This window comes from Argiope bruennichi, chromosome 4, assembly GCF_947563725.1.
Source record: "Argiope bruennichi chromosome 4, qqArgBrue1.1, whole genome shotgun sequence".
Classification (NCBI taxonomy): domain Eukaryota; kingdom Metazoa; phylum Arthropoda; class Arachnida; order Araneae; family Araneidae; genus Argiope; species Argiope bruennichi.
Window position 1 is genome coordinate 46,714,038 of NC_079154.1, and position 7,171 is coordinate 46,721,208.

Sequence of the window (7,171 nt, forward strand, 5' to 3'; positions counted from 1 at the left end):
TATTTTGGGAAAGGTGTGAGATATTATAATGATAAATGGAATCTTTTGAAATATAATGTTTCTAATCTCAATGAAATTTATCACTTTTAGAAACGAAAGTGTCATTTCTTAGATTATTCTGAAACTTCTTACAATACAGTATTAATATCTCTTGTTCTTTAAATATTATTGCTTCCATTTTAATATTTTATTTAGTAAGTATAAAATATTACATGATTTTTGTTAATGGTTCATTGAGGTGAGGAATTATTTAACTGTTCTCATTAAAAGAATTAGAGACCAAGAAATAGCATTGGACATGTTTGAAATAGTAAAGTAATTTGGCGTTAAAAACCATTTCATAAAAAATGATTACATTATATTTGACATTTCTTTGACTTAACATAGAATATAACATTAAATCAGAAATGTGAATTAGTTATTGGTAAGGGAATCAATTCACGAAATGTCTCATTGTGCCAAAAGTAAATATATTAGTAACTAACAGCTTGTTGTCTTCTATTGAATTATAGCATGTTTGCTATAATTAAAATAAAAGTTAGCCTAAATATTTTTTTTAATAATTGACTTGGCTGATTTATATGCATCGATAAATGAGATTTGAATCTAGCGAATCATGCTTGATGGTTAATGTTCTTAACCGTTAAGCATTTATAAACACATTCAATGTTTAAATGTTTGAATTGTAGAAATATTTAAACACGTATACTAAATATTGATATTAATATAAATGGTTTTTATAATCAATACGTTATCTCATTATTTAATTCAGTAAAATTTAAAATGCATCACAAAAATTAAATGAACTGATAAATATGATTTGAATCTAGCAAATCATGCTTCATGATTAATGTTCTTAATCATTCAACATTTATAAACATATTCAGTATTTTTAGTCGTCGAAATATTTAAACATGTATACTAAATATTGACCTGAATCTAAATGATTTTTATAATCAATGCTTTGTTTCCTTATTTTATTAAATAAAATTTGAAATGCATCGTAAATGTTAAATATATCTGTAAATAAGAGTTGAATCTAGCGAATCATGCTTGATGGTTAGTGTGCTTAATCATCAAACTTTTATAAACATATTCAGGATTGGAATTTTTCGGTAGCAGAAATGTTTAAACACGCATACTAAATATTGATTTGAATCTAAATGGCTTTTATAATCATTACGTTATCTCATTATTTTATTAAATAAAATTTGCATCGATAAATGAGATTTGAATCTAGTGAATCATGTTTGATGGTTAATGTTCACAATCGTTAAACATTTATAAACATTTTCAATGTAGAATTGTTTCAATTGTAAAAATATTTAAACACGAATACTAAATATTGATGTGAATCTTAATGGTTTTTATAATTAATACGTTATCTCATTATTTTGTTAAGTAAAATTTTAAAATGCATAGTAATAAAATTTTATTATGCATTTATCTCAATTAACATTTAATAATAAAATTTTTAAATATATAAATAAAATTTGAATCTAGCAAATGTTTAAATGCAGCGATAAATAATATTTGAATCTAGTAAATGTTTAAATACATCGATAAATGAGATTTGAATTTAATGAATCATACTTGATGGTAATTTTCATAATTATTAAACATTTATAAACATATTCAATAATGAAATTATTCAGTTGTAAAATACGCGTATCCTAAATATTGATCTGAATCTAAATACTTTTTTATAATCAATATATTATCATATAATTTTTTAATAAGTAAAAAGATATATCCAAATTTTCTCAAAACCTCTGTACATTGTTTCTGAAAAACTCGAATCGGATCCCAAATTTATTCGGTAGTAAAGTTCATCATTTATCGTTGAGTAAAAGCCCTTTCTTCGCTGCTGCAGTAAAATATCTTTATTCTTGTAAGGGGATCTTACGGTGCCAATAGCGACTCCGCCTTCGAGTTGATATTTTATCTGCCGAACGGAATATGACGGATCTATAAATAGAGCGAGAGGTGAAATTGCGAAGAAGCAAATCATTCAAAAAGCCTTGTATTTTTTAGAGGAAGTGATAAATTTTCGACAGGTGCCTGACAGCTCGTTTCTTTTTCATATATTATAGACTAAATGCATTCTTCCGTTTTCGGGTACAAGGTGATTTTTTGGAACACTGGTACATCCGTATTTCTGAGATCGAACATTAGCATTCGCTGATTTATTGAAAGGTGTTCTTTTCTTTGAGTCAATATTTTTAATTGTACGATGGCAGTTATAGAAAAGAATATTTTATTCTACTTCTAAGATAAATACTGCATTATAAAACAAATTTTTAAAACTAGAGAGAGAGAGAGGCCTCTCGGAATCTTCCTCCTATACTCTTCATTAAAGGTGTTATCTCTTTCTTCTCGAATAAAATATTGAACCTTGTGTAAGAATGCAAATACTTTGCATGGCACTGGCCAACATTAGATAAAAAATATGTAAAAGTATCATTCCACTTCTAAGAAAAATCCTGCATTATAGTGCAGATTTTTACTTCATTAAAGATGTTATCTCCTTGTCCCCTAATAAAATTGTTAACCTTGGATTAGGCTGAATGGCATTAGCCACCAATAGTTAAGAAATGTATAAAAGTATTATTCGACTTCTAATATAAATACTGCTTTATAAAGCAGATTTTTACTTCATTAAAAGTGTTATCTCCTTCTCCCCGAATAAAATTGTGAACCTTGGGTAAGGCTGCGAGTGCCTTGCATGACAGTGACCAACAATAGTTAAGAAATATATCAAAGTATTATTCCACTTCTAAGATAAATAATGCATTATAAAGCAGATTTTTACTTCATTAAAAGTGTTATCTCCTTCTCCCCGAATAAAGAGCATTGGCCAATACTAGTTAAAAAATAAATCCTAGCATGAAAGTAGCATTTTTAGAGAGTCTATTGCCCGATTATGTATTTTGGACACGTTTCGTCAGACCAATTGAAATTAAAACTTAACCTAGAACTATAGATGTAATCACAAAATCATATATTGAATTGCCATTTTGTTTCTGAATTATTGCGATTAGCTCTTTGAAAGATTTGGTTCAAAATTTGATAAGAATGTCTATTTTGGATGCCAAATTTGGGAACCAAATTTTATCTATCTAACTCTTTACATTGTGTAATTACCGAGTTCACTTGTATTGGAAAAACCAGATAGACAGATTCCGTTTGAATCGATTGCAAACGAAATTTCAAAGAAATCTACCATTATGATAAATAGTTTATACTAAATTTTATCCATCTATCTTAAAGCTCTTTTGAGTTGTGTTCAAAGACAGAGAGACAGAACAATACTAAAAATATTCTTTTCGAAATCATGGAGGTCCAAAATCAAGAGATTTGTCAAAATCTTGAGTTCGAATTTATTAACAATTATAATTCTTTTTCTATACAACACATACAAGAAAGTAAAAATCCACCAATAAAATTTTTTGTCATATAAGAAAAATATTTCACCTAAAAATCTAATTTACTATTTATTGTATTACAATTATTTTTAGCAATCTACATTTTTGTCATATACGTGAAAATTTGATGGATTTTACTCTTTTGTGTGTATATTTGTATGACTTTTAGCAATGACTAAGCCATCGGGGACAAGGAGAATATAAAAATCCCTTTCGCCAGCATTAGAATGCGCATAAAAATTAAAGCATTTATGTTATTTTTGAATGTGCCATGCTACAATCTAAACATTTTTTCCTATTAATATTCGAAATCAGATTTTAATTGTATTGTACATAAGCTGATATTTAAAATCTTTTACTAATAAAACTTTTAGATTTATTTTAAAATGTTTCAAAAATTTTAATTTTTTTAGCTTTTTTATATGCATATTTTTTTAATATTGTCCATATAACCAAATTGTGTTACATTAAAGTACATATGAATTTCTTTTGCTGGTATTTAAGTTTTTACTATTTTCTTTATTGTTAAGCACATAAAAAAATTCTCAAAAATGAATTCATTTTGACCTAATTTTTTTAATCAAAATTACTTTATATTTTAAAGTTAATTTTAGAAACAGTTCTCCAAAACATATATTTCAGAATATTCATAACAATTTTCACACACCTAATTCAACTATTAAAAAACACTATTTTTTCAAAAAAAATAGAATATAAAAAATGCTACATGAAGAATTATCAATTCAAAGTTTTCATCCTACCGACATAGAATCTATAGAATACTCCAACTTTCAGAAAATGAATTTAAAAATTGATGAAAAATTTATTTTAAAATTCTTAACATAAAAAAAATTGCAAGATAATAAAATATTATACACGCAATTTGATTGCATAAAAGCAAAACAAAGAAATGATAAACATTTCCTAAATCTTGATTTTAGCAATTAAAACAAATTAATATGTACAACGGAACCAATTTCATGCATAATTCTGCTACTAAAAGTAACTCACAACATAAAAAAATATGTAACTTTCATGTGCATTATTCAAGCAGCCTTTGATTTTACAAAAGCAAAATGCGAAAAGAATCCTAATTTAAAATTTCGATTCTTATAAAAAAGAATATATGATAATTTTTCAAAATTGAAAAGTTCTATGCATAAATTTCTTCATGGAGCTTTCCAATTTTTTCATGCAATTAAGATTAAAAGATTTCTTGTATTGTGAACTTCAATATTTATCAAACTCTTTTTCTAGCAAAAGACTTGATGTGGCTTTGGCGACATTGTTTACTCTCCTGTCATGCATCAAAAATTCTTGAATAGTTTAATAAGAAATACAAATGTAACTTTGGTATTTTAGAAGTACACTTAAAATTAATTAAACTGTCATATGAGCCAATAAAAAAATTGATTCTTTGATGAATTCTTGGCATCATATAGCCTTAAAAGGAAATATCGAGGATGAAAAAATAATACCATACTGCCTCATAAATACCATACTGCCTAAATAATACCATAATACCTCATTCGTCCTTGATATGTCATTGAGTTTCAACTAATTTACCTGAATCATCAGATTTAAAATTCATAATTCAGAGTTTTATATACGATAGCTATACGTTAACAATTTTGCGGACGAATCTCGAAATCTCGAATTGTCATAAGAGAAGGAAGATGATATAACAATCACTGCTTTTTCTCTATTTTTTTTTATTGACTGAACCTACAGATTTTATAGACTATATCCACTCATACACGGTGAATTTTTAATGACATCGATTCTGAATATATTAATCTAAAGCTTGGCTTATGTCTTCGGAATCATGTATTCCTTGTGGGGTTCGTGACATTTTAACATGCCGGAAATGACGTAAATGATCCCGTGGAGAAGTGACAAAAGTTCTCTATTAGCCATTATATCCAGGTTATCGAAATAAAGAATATTGTAAAGCTTTTAGTCCATTCTAACTAAAAAGAGATTAGCGCATAGTGAGAAATAGCTAGAAACAATTCTCTGTTGTTTTAGATTCGCTAGTCGAAACCTAAAATGTGATACTTCCATTTAAACTGCATTCTTCTATGTTCGCATACTTCATTTTTTTTTAAGCCTTAGATATTTCTCACTCCTAAAGCAACTTTGCGCTTTTTTACGGAATATTTTCCTCTGTTTTAATCTTTTAGATTTAGATTTGTTGAAGAAATGCATGTATATGCCAGGCATTGTTAAGCGGGTCCTGTGAACTGGCTCAAATCCAACAATCATGTTGTTTTGCAATATTTCCTCTTTGAAATATTATTGTGTCCTTCAATGATAAATTTTGTAACACATTCCCGTTCTCTTTAAACACTGAGAGTGTTTATATTTTGTTTTCTATGTAGATATTAACAGAAAAAAATGCAATTAAGAAACAAGGATTTTCCTGGCACGATGATAAATATATATTGTACAACTAATTAATAATTCTCAAGAAATCATTAGAAAATAAAAATAAAAAGTATTAAATCTTTTATCGCAAATTTATGTAATCATGTGAGAATATTATTATTTTTAAATCATTGTTTATCTTGATTAATTTAAGACATTAATCACATTAAACCAGTTTGAAACAATCACGTAACTATCAGATGAAACATGTGTCCATATTTTGGAAATGATAGTTTTATTTCGTCTCAAATCGTTCAAGTTCCAAATCTTTATTTCGAGGTAATTTATATATATATATATATATATATATATATATATATATATATATATATATATATATATATATATATATATTGTTGCCTGTAAAGTTGATTCCCAGCACTGTTAGTTGAATCACTAGAAAGGATTTTTACGATTACGATTTTACGATTTACAGCCCTCTATACGCTGATCGGCTTCTGCATCAGCGATCTCAGAGCTTAGCGGTAGACTTGGCGATTATTTGGCGGCATTGACTACAAAATAGATATTGCTGAAAAATTCGAGAATTTTAGCGATCTATCTAATAGGAACCAAGATACGCCTGATTGGTCCAGAATCTTCTCGCCCCCCCCCCCTCCTTCCGGGAACTATAAAAGGCCGGCAGTCTCAAGCTGCAATGAATCGCAGTTGGAGTCAAGTATCAAGTCTTCGAGAGGATAGGCGGAATGCCAGCGTTGTGTCAAGCCCAAGCTTTGCTGAAATGAGTTATGTGCTCAGTCCTGTTATTTACTGTGGAAGCAGTATTAAGTTGTGTGTGGATTAGCCAGTCGTGTGGTAGTGAGTCGGGAATTGGAAACAGCTAAAGCGAGGTTGCAATGGAGAATTTTAGCCATTTGGAGAGACCGTTGAGCGAAACTCCTTCTCCTGCTGAATTGTGAATTTGTGTGTTGTGTTCGTTGTTACTACCGAATTACTACTTGTGGGCTTCTGTCTGTTATAGTGCGCTGCTGTGTGTTCGCCTCGGCTATACATATTTGTCGTCTTTGTGTGTGTGTATATATATATATATATATATATATATATATATATATATATATATAATCTCAGTGCTTTTTCGGGCGATAACTTCTTACGATCTTGCGCTTTATTAGCCAGACAGCAAAATCGGGTACATGCCGCACATTCATGCCAAAATGTAACTTTTTTGTTGTCGATAAGTCGCCAGATATGACAACCTTCTTTATTATTTTGTAATAACCCTAATAGAGAAAAAACGCCAATTTTCTGCCAAATGCCAATTTTATAGCTCCAAAAACCTCAAACCAAAACAATATCAT